Source organism: Ochotona princeps, chromosome 20 (genome assembly GCF_030435755.1).
Source record: "Ochotona princeps isolate mOchPri1 chromosome 20, mOchPri1.hap1, whole genome shotgun sequence".
Taxonomy (NCBI): domain Eukaryota; kingdom Metazoa; phylum Chordata; class Mammalia; order Lagomorpha; family Ochotonidae; genus Ochotona; species Ochotona princeps.
Genome location: NC_080851.1, coordinates 8,952,354 through 8,966,653, shown reverse-complemented (window position 1 = coordinate 8,966,653; position 14,300 = coordinate 8,952,354). Strand labels below are relative to the sequence as shown.

Below are 14,300 nucleotides of genomic sequence, written 5' to 3'. Positions count from 1 at the left end.
CCATTGCCTTAAATAGTGCTCACATCACAGGTGAATGGCAAATCATACTTGAGCAAATGAGTCGTAAGGTGTGAAAAATAAAGCATCCATCGTTTGGCTTACACTGTTGTCTACTCCATATCCTAGAGCAGGGGCTTTAATCCGCCAATCTGTTCACACTCAGCTGGATGCAATACCTTGGCTTTCCTAGTACCATCTGCTGCCTCAGTCATCCCCTGAAGGCCAAACAGAACAAAAGGAGCATTGGGAAGGGAGGGGAGGAGGTGTGGAAACTGGACAGGAAGAGGTGTTTAAGGGAAATGGTGTACATTAGCAGATGTCACAGAGCTTTATTTCTTTTTCTCTGTCTGCTTTCAGAATTTTTTCCAGAGTGCACTTGGCACATTTATCATGTGCCATGGGGCTGCTTTGTGGGCAAAACTTTCCTTCTTTTCAGATTTTGGATTCAGGTTTTAAGTCTGAGTTATTGGGAGGGAGAACACTTTGAAGTTTCTGGGAGAGAAGTATAAAGTTGGGGTGAAGGAGGGGCTTGTCAAAATATGTTCTGTAGGTGGCTTTCTCAAAAACATAGCTTCCCCAGCTTGTGCTCCTGTGGCAGCCACATCAATGGAACATGGAGGGCAAAGGCCTTGGGGCCTCCGCGTGGTGGGGAAAGGCAAAGGACCCAAGCACTAGGCCAGTGTGCTGGCCCTTGTTTTGGGAGCAGTACATGCCTACCAGGTCCTGTGCATCCTCAGGGGAGCACCGTCAGGGCTAAGGCTTTGAGCCTGTGGATGAGCCATCCCTTTACTCAATAAATCCTCACTCATTCATTCCACACCACCCCTCTTTTCACAGATAGAGGCATATATGTTTCTCTTAATTATTTTTGAAGCTAGGCAGTACTTGGAAGGATTTTAAAGAAACAAACCTTTTAAGTTAATTTTTGGTCATCTGTTTATTTTACAAATAGCTATGTCATGAATGGCTTTTATACTTTTGTTTGGGTAGCACAGATAGAAAGAGAAAATAATAAAATGTCACATAGGAAACCCATACTTCGTACCTAAATGCTAATTTCACTTCTGATTCTAGTTTCCTGCTAATGTACACCCTGGGAGGCAGCAGTTGGTGGTTGAAGTACTTGGGTCCCGAACACCTGTGTGAGTGATCTGGCTGGAGTTCGTGCTCCTGGCTTCTGCCTGGTTAAGCCCTGGCTGTCTTGGGCATTTGGAAGTGAAACAGTGAATGGGAGATGTCTGTCTGTATCTATCTATGTTTTTACATACATAAAAAAGGAAAAAGGAGATAATAATTATCACTGACTTCAAACTGGTGGAAAAACAAGGAACAGAAAGCATTGGGAAATTACCTTTTGCAAGTCATTCCCACTCAGCGTACTTAGAATCAGTGAATTCTAGTCTTCAACAAAAAGTATTTTGGCCTTGGTTAAAGTGTATCAGCTACCGCAATAGACACATCCCACAGTTTTGATGATTTTCACAAGAAATGTTTGCTTTGCTTGTGAGATGGTCCACTGTATGCATTGCCAGTGCACAGAGCTGAGGTGTGCACGGTGCTCTTACTTGCTGACTGCAGATGAGAGCCTTTGCCATCTCCAGCATGTATCTCCCAAGGACACCTGAAAACAATGCGTTCCCATGGGTGAAGAAAAGCAGAAGATGGGCACTGCACACAGAGCCTCAGCCTGGTGGGCTTGGAGTGCAGAATGTGATCACTGTCCAGCAACCCTCTGGCTGGTCAGTGTGCTCCACTGGGCAGAGGGTGGTTGAGTCCACTCCATGGCTGGAGGTTGAGGTTGTTACATAATTCTGCCACCAGAAGAATTAGGAAGTGTTGTGAAATAAAGGAAGCAATGAAATCAAGTTTCTAAAGTCAGTTTTGGGTTCTGGTTCCGTCACACAACAGCTAGATAATTGAGTCTCTTTGATCATCACTTCTCTCATCTATGAAATCGGATTTAGCATCAAAGCCCACAGGAATAAATGTGACACATGAGTGTGAACTTCTTTGTAAAGAAAGGGGGGACTAGTGTTATGTGTCAATGGACCAGTAGAGTTACTATTTTTAAAAAGAGTTACTATGTAGTTTTGAAGATCTACTCTTCAAATCATTGGCTAGCTCACGATTGAAAAAAATGTTTCTTAAGCTTTTATTTCTAAATAATTACACGAGAAAAGGATAGTACATTTTAAAAAGTATGATCTAGACATTTGGATTGGAGTAATGGAAAAAAAGTCTGGTTTCTGATTGCAGCCCTGTCACCAGGCAGCTGACCAACCATAATCTGGTCACTTTATCTGTTTGGATTCTAATTTCCTCAGAAGGAAAAAAAAAAAAAAAGAATGGTTAGCTAAATGGTCCTTTTTGAATCATGAATTAGATATTATGAGGAGGAAGCCCATGTAAAGATTCATCTTTATTTCTGGATTATGATCTTGGGCGGGTCAGTGGAAAAATAATTCCCATCTTATTTAAATTTAAGGCTAATATATTTTCACAACTTAAGGGAGAAATGATTTATTTTCCGACCTTAATGGGATAATTTAATTACTGCATTTAGACAGGTCAAGTGCTTCTAAAAACATGTTATATCATTTGCTGCAAATTGTCTTTCTAGTCTTTATTTTTATGTTTTTTCTTCGCTAGCTGGTGCGGAACAGTCTGCAGAATATAGAAATATCTGGGTAGTCATTATTTCAGTGGCAAATAAGTATTACAGCTTGGCAAGGAAATTTCCCACTTTACAAGTTTGATATAAGGATTTGAGGAGAAATACATATAGGCCAGATACCTTATGTGATTGAGTTTATTTCTGTGTTAAGAAAGGAGTACTCACATGTTTAATTTCTTCCCTAGACACTTATGTGCAGGCAAAGCTTTGGGTTCAGAGGTTAAATAACACTCCAGGCAGTTTCCTGATCTTAGCAGACACAATAAATAGTTGATGAGACCAGTCAAATATGTCAGCAATTACACTCACTGGTGATGCATTTAGCGCCTGCCTTTCTAAACTGTTAACTCTGAACGTATAATGATTTAAAACATACATTATTCATTGAATACATGATAATTATTATCAAGCTAGCAATAGCAGCTTAGTCTCGTAGGTTCTCTGACCCAAGTTGCTTGATCTGTAAAATGGGGATAATGTTTTCTTTTTCAGTCATTGCAGAACTGGATGGATTAGAGACTAGTTGGAGGACAGGGCTGACTGAGAGTGAATTGCCATTTGCAAGCCCCGAAGCGCTGTTAGCCATAGTGCCCCTGTTGTAGAGACAGTGTCTTATCATATTTAAATAAATAATATGTATTTAAATGGTTCAAATACATATTGCATGTAAATAATAGCTACTCCCCTGGTTTCTGTATGGGAAAGGCTTTGTTGATGCTTTGTTATGTGTGCTGTGGAAATAAGAGGGGTCTTCAAAAGTTCATGGAAAATGTGTATTGTGAAAAAACTGCAAGAATTTCAAAATATTTTTGCACTAAAATGAGCTTATCTTCTAACCTCATTTTCCCACAGACTCTTTGAGGTGTCCTCATAATGGGGGGAAAAAGTGAAACTCTCCCATTTTATGCAATGAGATGGAAAAAAAAGTGTTTTTTGAGAGTTTGTGAGAAACTTCAGAGGGAAAGCCAGAAGTCAGGTATGCTGATACCTGTGATAGCATTCAATGCTCCGTGTCCGTTAGAGTTCAGGGAAATGAGATTCAACTAAGAACTGAGTCTTACATTTCTTCCTTTTAAAATTCAAAACATTTATTGAGAAAAGATTGATGGTGCGAATGATGGTGCAAACACAGGAAGCTCCCTCTTCCTTTCATCTCCTAAAAATCCTGCCTGAAAAGGCCTCCAGCATGCTCCACTCTAGTTTACCTTCTCTAAAGTGCCTCCTTCCCTGGATGATGATCCTGCAAATCCTCACTTGTTAACACACAGTTGACTCCAGAAATTTCTGCACTTCAAAGTGAATCTTTTATTCACCTGAGTGTTTAACTGTGTCACTGTGTCTCATTATCAGATTTAATTGAATAATTCAACAAGGAAATGTGCCCAATGCACACATTATACAGATGTGGATGCCAAAGTTAACTTGACTTATGAAAGAGACCAATCCTGTGATATCTGAGTTATTTGCACAATTTCATGTTTCTTAGATAAAATTCTGAAGCTAACTATACTTCCTTCTCTCCCTTCTTGCCTCCTTTGATCCCTCTCCTTCCTGCCTTTCCTTTCCTTTTCTTTTTGCAATAACTTATAATCATAAACTTAATACATTGCTCATCGTAATGTTCAACAAGTGAAAAGTAGAACACCCACTATTCTACAAGTATATAAGAGCTGTGAGCAAGTATGAAAGTATCTAAGGTCTAATGAAAGGGAGGTAAAGATAGGCAAAAAACTGAAGTCACATAGCTCTTCTGAGAACATAAGTCAGAAATATCTATTGAATTCCTTGAAAACCAGTTCAGTTTTGATGGATTTTCAAGGAATAAATCTAATAAATTCTTTATAGAATAAAGCCTGAAGTATCTAGCTGGCTCTGGGATGCTACCAACTTATCATTGTTTTCTTTTTTGAGTTCAATCTGTAATGTTATATTTCATGTTACTATGTCCTAAAATAGACTTAAATTACAGTTTAACACTTGACCAAAGAGGCAGACATAATAAACAGAAAAATGGTGAAGTTCCATTGCTTAATCAATGGCCAATAAAAGCCAGAAAGAAAGCATGGTGGGTAAGGGACTTGGAGAAAGATGAGGGTCTTGCTTACAAGGCAAGTGAGAAAGGAGTGAGAGCTTAGAATTGTCAGGGGTCACATAGAACTCAGGTTCTGCGAGGAGTTGAAGGTGTCTTCCAGATGCATATTTGTTTTCATTTTACCCATGGATGTGTTTTTGTTAACTTGGATTTTTTTTAATAGTTTGTTTTGTTAATGGCATCTTAGATTATAGAAAAGAATGGATAAGTTGTCAGAGTCACTGTTCTCTGTGATAGGGGAACACTGCTAGGCTTAATTCTTTCCTCAAGAAGGTCCATATATGGTGCTAAAGTCAGAAATGAACAGAGGCCTCCCCTTGCTTTTCTTTGCCATTTAAGTCTGTATTCTGTGATTTACATTTTAGGACCTTGGTTTTTCATTACCAAATTTACAGATAACTTTGAGGTGATAAAATTTCCTTGTATCAGAATAAAGACAAGACTTTGGAGAGAAAAATATATTTGGAGGTTTTATTCCTATTAATGTTTTAATCCTTCAGCAAATCTAACACAGCTGGATTTCCAGCAATGTCAAAACAAAGCACTGCTTGGAGCCCTAGGAGCCCAGATGGCCAAAGCGGGTGGGAAGGAATTCTTGTCTTTTCCCTAGGGTAATCAATCATCCTGAAATGGCTGCTCCAAATACTGGTAGCAGTAAAATAATTGTTCACCTGAAATAGTGTTCTTAATGTTAGGGTTTGTTTATTTTCTGCCTGAAGCCTTAATGTTCTAACTAGAAATAACATCAAAGAGAAAGCAGGTGGTAGGTAAATATTCTAATTGGAAAATTTTTTAAAAGCCTACATTATATAATAGCCTTGCTAAGTTTTTCTATAATGTGAATATAATATTTTACTACTTTTAAATAATCTGTTTCCTCTTTTTCTTGTCTGTTTCACAACAGTGACAGGAGCTGCTGCGAGTGCAGTGTTAATCCAGTGCTCAGGCCACTCGCAGCCCATGTAGGAGGGCAGGCTCTAGGGTGAGATTCTGTGCTTCTAATCCAGCTTCCTCTTACTGCATCCTAGGAGGCAGAGGCTGATCCTTGTGCTTGGGCCCATGCTCTCCCTGTGGGAAACCCAAATGGAATTTTGAGTTTCTAGTTCTGCCTGGCCCAACCCTGGTTGTTGTAGTCACTTGGAGAATGAAATAATCGGTTAAAGTTGTTTCTTTGTCTCTGTCTCTCTGCCTTACAAGTAAGTGAAAACGGATAAACAAAAACCAGTACCCAAAAAATTAATCGCACCAAAATCAGGCATTATTATTTTCTTATAGCAACAACAACTATTTTTAATGAAATTTCATTAAAATGCACTCAAGTAGTAGTATTCATTTGAGCAAAGTTAGAAAACACAGATAAGGGCCAGGGACATGTATGTCACTTTTATTGTCTAAATTCATTTCTAAATTTATTTCTCTACAGAGAGAGGAGGGACAGAAAGAGCTTTCATTTGCTGGTTCATTCTCCAAATGGCTGCAATGACAGAGCCTGGGACAGGTCAAAGCCAGGAGCTAGAGCCTTATTTCAGGCCTGCCACTCAGGTGACAGGGGCCCCAGGACGTGGGCCATCCTCAGCTGCCTTGCTAGGCACATTAGCAGGGAGCTGGACTGAAAGCAGAGCAGCTATGACTCAAACTGGTGCCCTTGTGGAATGCAAAGAATTCAGGTGATGACCTAACCATCCATTGCACAGTGCTAGTCCCTCTAGTCTATTTTATCTGATGTTAATTTGGTAAATTTAGCTCTCTTTTGATTAACATTTACATGCGATAACATTTTCCATCTCAGTTTTTACTTTCATCCTATTTATTTTGTGGGATCTGTACTGAGTCTTTTATACAGCAAGTTGGATTATTTCTTTTGTCAATCCCTGTTTTAATTGGAGAGCTCCATCCAATTACATTTAAAACAATTGATGGCAAGGATTTCTGTCACTTTTTTGTTTGTTATGTCTTACGTAATTTTTTTCCCTCAAGTCAGCCATTACTGCCTGTTTTTTTGTTTCACTGATTTGGCATTCCCTTTTTATTTCCTATTATGAATTTTAAAAATTCTGTGTTATTTGTTCTAAGGATAATTACATTTTAAATTTACAACAACCTAGTTGGAATTAATATTAATTTAGCTTCAAGAACACAAACTATTCTGTTCTTATCCCTTCTCTGTCTTTTCTTCTTTCCCTTATTTTCATAGTTACATTTATACATTGTCATTTATAATGATTATTTTATATATTTATATATGTCTTAAATCATAAAGAAAAAACAGTTACAAACTAAAACTGCAGTAATAATTTTGGAATTTAAATTTATACATTTAATGGGGCCTACACAGTGGCTCAAATGTTAATCCTCCACCTGAAACTGCGGCATCCCATATGAGTTGTGCTTTGTTCCTAGTTGCTCCACTTCTAATCCTGCTTCCTACTCATGGCCTGGGAAAGCAGCAGAGGATTATCCAGGCCCCTGGGTCACCATACCTGTATGAGATATCTAGAAGTAGCTCCTGGCTCCTGGTTTTAGATTGACTCAGCTCTAGCTTTTGTGGCCAGTTGGTGAATGAACAAGTAGGTAGAAGATCTTTCTCTCTGTGTCTCTGCTCTCTGTAAATATACCTTTCGAATAAAATAATTACTCTTTAAAAATCTTTTAAAATAAATTTATAAACTTAGGGGCTAATATTATAGTGCCATAGATTAAACTATCACTTACATAGCCAACATCCCATAGTCAAGGGCAATTTGAATCTTGGCTGCTTAACTTCCACTTGAGTTTCCTGTTAATGTACCTAAGAAGTCAGTGGCAGATGGCTTGAGTGCTTGGGCCCCTACCATGCGCGGGGGAGACCAGGATGGAGTTTTGTGCTGTTTACTTTGGCCTTTCCCAGATGTGGCTGTCTGGGTGTTTAGGGAGTGAAACAGCAGATGGAAGATCTCAATGCCCTTCTCTCTGTTGCTCTTCCTTCCAATTAAATAATTAAATCTTTAAAAATTTATACTTAGGCATTTCTCCTGATGCTCTTATTTATTTTTATGACTTCAGGTTACTTATATAATATCCTTCCTTTTTAATCTGAAAAAGGTCCCATCTAAAGTTTTCCACATATCACCGATGAATCCTCTCACCTTTTATCTGGAAACATGCTTACTTGTTCTGCTGGTTCGAAGGATAATTTTGCTAGATGTAGAACTCCGATTGGTTTTTGTTTTAGCATTTCAAACATATAATTCCTTTGACTTTTACCTTTTTTTTTTAAAGCTAATAAATGTTTATTTAAGGAGTTCCCCATGTTACAATTCCTTCCAGTGTACATTCTCTTCATTTACTTCCATCTTCAACCTTTTGAAAACTGCTTGCTCATTCGTGGCTTTCTTCAATCCTTATTTTTCTTACTATTAATCTTCACTTGTCAAAACGCCACCCAGAATCTCTGGTAAACAATTTCAAGCAATGTACTCGGGTCTTTAGAGACAGTGGGTTCCCCTGATTCTTAAGGTCAAACACCCTTGCATAATCAGTTGTTATTCCTAAGCCATCACTTGAAAACACCTATGGAACACTCCAATACTGTATCACAAGATCCATTCTTTTGAACCTTCTATTCCAGATATGTTCAAAAGCCTTAAAAAAAGCATGTTTTAAAAATGAAAATGTTAATCACAAAGTCAATACTTAGTTACTATTACTGATGACTATAAGAGATGTACTATTCCTGCTTATACGTATCAAAACTCATACTGATCAATGAGTTCTGGGTTGCAAAAGAGGATTTGTTTTTTGCACCTTATGTCAGTCTTTGTCCAGACTTTTACCTTTGATGTGTAAATGGCTTAATGCTCAAAAAGTTGATTGATACCAGTTTTATTGAGGATGCTTAACATCATTCACTACTTTCAGGATACTGTCTTTGACTTTTAAGAGTTAATTTAAAATGTATCTCAGGGTAGAACTCTTCAAGTTTATTCTATTTAGAGTCTATTGAGCCAATTGGATGGGTAGATGTATGTCTTGCAGCAAATTAAAATATCTTCAGTATCTATTTCCTCAGAAAATCCTTCTTCACCTTCAAGACTACCTAATATTTTACATATATTGGGTAAGCTCGGCGATGCCCTAAGGCACTCTGTGGTGCTCTTAATTCATTCTTTTTTTCCCCCTTTCTGTTCTTCAGATTGAATATTTCAACTAACCTATTTTCAAGTTTACTTGTCCACTGTTGAATTTTTCATTTCAGTAGTTGTATTTTTCCTCCCAACATTTCTATTTGGTTCCTTTTTATAGTCTTTGTATCCTTCTTGATATTCTATGTTTGTGGAAATATCATGCACAATTTCATTCAGTTCTTTATGCATGGTTTTCTTGAATTCTTTATTCATATTTAGGGCAGTTGCTTTAAGACCTCTGCATGTTCAGTTCTATTTCTGGGTATCCTGAGACATTTCTATTCATTCCTTTTTTTCCCTCTCTCCTTGTGAACTAATCATCGTTTTGTTTTTTTGCATGGCAGATAATTTTTTAATGAAAGCTGGGCATTTTGAAAGTTTTAATGTAATAACGCTGGAAATCTGATTTTCTTCCCTTACTACTATATCATTTTTGTTAGTTTTTGTGAGTTGTAGTTTTATGTATAGTATATTATTTATTAAAAATGTTTGTTTATTCCAAAGACAAAATTACAGAGAGAAAGAGATCTTCTCTTCATGGATTCACTTCCTAAATGGCTACAAAAGCCAAAGCCACACAAGGCCAGAGTCAGGAGCTTGGAACTCCGTCTGGGTCTCCCTGCATGGCCAGGATTCTTTCCCAGGTGCATCAGCAAGGAACTGGATGGGAAGTGGAGTATCATGGTCTCAATTGGTGCTCATGTGGGATGCTGACATTATAAGCAGTGGCTTAGCTAGCAGTAGTGCAATGCAGACCCGGAGGTTAGTATGTCTTTAAATGATTTTGTAAATCTCATATTCTTTGTCATGTGTGGTCATTGATATCTTTGCTTTGTTAGCTTAGTGGCTAGTTAGTGGTTTGACAGACTTTATTAAATACCTGGGAAAAAAAATATAAAACTTTTGACGTTTGCAACGTGTGTGTGTGTGTGATTCTTTAACTACTGTGCCAGGTGGTTTACAGCTCTGCCTTTGCCTTCATTTCCTGGTTGCCTTCATTTCCTGGTTGTGAGGTGACTTAAAGATCATCCAGAGATGAAAGCTTAGGATCTTTTTAGTTATGTTGTGAATGTGTGAATGTGCATGGCTACATTCTCAGAATATTGTGTACTCTTTTTGAATTCTTTATACTCCAAAGCATCTGACTACCCAGAGTTTCTTTCCAGGATTTTCAGTATGTATATTAATTGTTCCAAATGATATTCTTTTCCCCAGGTGATGACAACTGTTTAGCTACATAGTCACTTCTTTACCTTGAGAGAGTTCCAAGATAGAAAAAATAAAGATGGGCTTTCCTCTTAGTCCCCCAAGGAACCACTTGACTCTCAACCCTTCTTTATTTTTTTTTCTCCTAATTTTTAATGGCATCTTTTCATTTCACTTCACAATCACAGCCTTAGCATTCTGTTAAAATTAAGTAAAGATGCCAACCCAAAGCAAGTAAGAAAAACAAACAAAAAAATCCTACTATTTCTCAGAAGTACAAAGACTCTAAATAATAATCAAATCCTAGGATGTTAGTCTCATTCATATCATTAAATATTTTGTACTCTGTGTATTAGCTATCACAGATCAGGGAAAACCTATTTCATTAAGCATGATAGTTTCTGGTTGCATACATTTAGTTGTGAAAGACAAGATTTCATTCATTTTTATGGCTGGGTAGTAACCCATAGTGTATATATGCCAGGTTATCTTCATCTGGTTATTTGTTGATGGGCATCTGGGTTGATTTCATATCTTAGCTATTATGAAATGAACTGCTGTAAACATATGATTACAGATAATTCTCTCATATGCTAATTTCATTTCTTTTCGATAAATTCCCGGGGTGGGGGGTGGAGTTGTATTGTATATCTCTTTTCAAATATCTGAGAAATCTCAATACTGTCTTCCATAATGGTTGCGCTGGCTCACGTTTCCAGCAACAGTGGATTAGCAGACCTTTCTTCCGACATCCTCAACAGCATTTATTGCTTTCTGATTTCTGTATGGTTGCCGTTCTCACTGGGGTGGGGTGAAACCTTACTGTGATTTTTATTTGCATATTTTTGCTGGCTAATGAACTTGAGCATTTTTCTATTGACTGTTGACCATTTGAATTTTATCCTTTGAAAATTGCTTATTCACGTCCTTTTCCCATTTCTTAACTTGATTGTCTTGTTGTTGAGTTTCTGGAGCTCTTTATAAATATCATGGATTTTAAAGTTTGAGGATCAAGATGAATAGCAGTTTCATAACTGCTATAAATTTCATAAATTTATACTGCTTGTTTTGATAGGTTAATTCTTAAATAATTGATGTTGTATTTGAGGGATAAAAAATTTAGTTTTACTAAATGATAACTTTAGCAGAGAGGAAAAGACATTCAGATGCCTTGTAACTAGAATATCAGAAATTAGATATTATATTTGTTAAGGTTTTCTGACATTTACTCAGTTACAACTTTGACTCTTCTTTGAATTCAGTTTTCTAATATGAATTTCTAATATGAATTACTTATGTACATAAGACATAGCCCTTCTATTCTAATCTACCATTTAGTCTTAAGCTGGATACTAACTATTCTGCAGTTTATTAAAAGACACGATGAGAAATAGAACTCTGTTCCTTTGGCTTGAGGTCTGTGTGAATTATTTGTGAACAATTTCTAATGCAAAGGTGACTTCCAGCCATCCAGAGGCAAGTTGCCTTTTACAGAATGCTAGCAGGATAAGACATTCATTTACAGAACATTCAAAGTAAGATGGAATAAAGCTTGGGGTAAACTGCGTTTATAAGCAGTCACAATTATGTGTGTGTTTGGATTATCAGTACAATAAAATATGGTAGAAATTTAATAAATAATTTTTCTGTGCTAGAAACCCTTTGCTGAGTCCTTATAACCTCACTATTAGCTACAACAAGCTCCATACCTAATTTTATCTACATTGTAAACCATTATTTTTTAGTTACATGTTACGCTATAATTAGTAACTTTAATCCTATAGTAGTCAGTTTCTATTATATTGGATTTATTTATGTCTACTTCTCCTTCTTTGTCCTTGTGTGACAAAAAAGTCATAAACATTCCTATACCCGACTTACTTGACTTTTGACATTCCATATCTATTAACTCTGTCAGTTTTCTTCTAACATATTTGTGAATAGGAAGTCAAAATAGAAGAAAATGTATTCTTCATGAGTTCTAGGGCTTTATATCCTAGGTGAAATTCTTTGAAGGCCATTGGGAATTCTGTATAGGGAGAAAAATCAAATGGGCTGGACAAATACTTCCAGAGAGAGAGATCATGCAAAACTTCTCCCCAAGATACCTCACGGTTCTTTTAGACTTCATAATGTTGTAAACCAAACTATTTCAAGGTCAACTTTGATATTACGTAGAAGAAGTAACGTCTATAATTACATTTGTTCTGCATTTATTTTTTAGACACAAATTAATAAGTATGAAGATTCTGAAGTGTGACTAGGAAGTAATTTTCAGTTCACTTAACCTATTTTGCATCCTCCCCTCCACTTACAATTTGCCCTTGATCATTAGCATCAAGCTCAGATTACTTTTTCCAAGATTCTCTATGAGAATGAGTAGTTAATCTTCCCCCAAAAGGAAGCATCATTTACTAAGCAGCAAGCACTCTATTCCTATTTATTCATCTATTCATTATTTATGAGTTGACCTATATACATCAGAAATTAGGCTACATGATGATGGAAGAGGTATGTATTATTTTCAACATTGGATGTCACATCAGAACCTTAAGGTCAGCGTCTTGTTTTTGTCAGGTATAATGAAAATATCCAATATGTTTAGCCTTACACATGGTTACAAATGAACTAAATTAAAATAGAAAAGGACAGGTCTTTAAGATCTATTCAGATTGTACTCTCCATGACTGTTAAAACTTGGTTTTTTACTTTTCATCCAGTTATTAGGAAAGAGTTAACTCATATTCTGTTTGAAATCAGGAAATCTAAATATCTTGAATGTGTTAATTGAGAGTTGAAATCATCCTATTTCTGTGTAAAAATCGCTCTATAAGCTCAGGTATTCCAACTAATAATTACTCAATGAAATGTGTACTTACTGAAAATTATCATGGGAAACTATTTTAAAAGGCTTATAGTTTCTTCCTTTCAACCCTCTCCCCGTTTAGTTGGCAGGAGTTCAAACTTTTCGAGGAGTGTTTGCTAGATCAACCAGGAAAGGAAGTGTGACAAGTCCCCCCAGGAGAGGTTATTATTACTAATTTGGGAAAAATATAAATTGGATTTTTGGTACCAAAAATTTACTAAATTTTTTTGGAATCAACTTTTCTAAACCCCTGGGTGGCTCATTGATCTTTAATAATAATGTTAAAAGTTACTGAATGAGTTAGCCAAAGTGGTGGGAAGAAGTTGCCCACAATTTTGTTCAGCATTTTTGGAATGGACAAAATGTCAAGAAAGAAAAATGGTTGGTTATGAAGTTGCAGCACGCTTTTCTATCACAAATAAAGCCCAGTGTGACATTTCATATAAGCTGCATTTCAGAAAATAAGGAAATGGCATCTTTTATCTATAACTAGATTCTGGAATTAATTTGCTCTTTTTAACTTGCATTAATATATTTGTCCTCCAATGGCATATGTTTCATCAGGGCAACCATGTGGAAAACTGAGACACAAAGAAGCAGTTGTTTCTTGTGGGAGCAGCGTGGCTAGGGCATTAATGTAATTTTGATGCAGGGGAGGAGGTAAGGGAAATCCCAGGGCCTATGGAACTGTATCATAAAATAATAATAATAATAATAATAAAGTGAAATTTTAAAAAAGGAAAAAATTAAAAAGTACTTTGTTATAGCAGAGAACACAATATTGAAGAGACTTGTAGAGTGCCTAGGGCTCAATCACTTGAGCCATCTTCCACTGCTTTCCCGTACACATTAACAAGGAGTTGGATCAGAACTGGAGCAGCCAAGACTTGAACTAGTGCCCAAATGGGATGTGGAAACTGCAGGCGAAGGCTTAATGTACTACAGCCTGGCACCAGCCTCATGAATAATGGTAATTTTTTCTATTTCCATTTGTTATTTAGGTTTTGTTAATGTTAATTTTTTTTGTGATACAGTTCTGAAGACTCAAGGATTTCCCACTTCATCCTCCTCCCCCTCCTTCCCATTGTTTATCCCCAATTATTACAATAATTTAGTTCTTCAGCAACAGTCACAAGTTCTTCATTCTGCTATTTAAGTGTATCATGACAAAGCAAGTATAGACAATGGTAGAAAGCCAAGCATCCTATTGTTAAGATGTATTTGACAGTTCCTTTTTAAAAAAATTACTTTTTATGATACAGTTCTTTAGGCTCAGGAATTTCTCCTTCTGCTATCCCC

The 14,300-nt window shown here is 36.7% G+C and overlaps 1 pseudogene; it reads right to left on the bottom strand.

The window, feature by feature from the left end:
- Window positions 1–8,471: 8,471 nt before the first annotated feature.
- On the bottom strand, window positions 8,472–8,590 carry LOC118758207 (small nucleolar RNA SNORA40; annotated as a pseudogene).
- Between the last annotated feature and the right edge of the window lie 5,710 nt (window positions 8,591–14,300).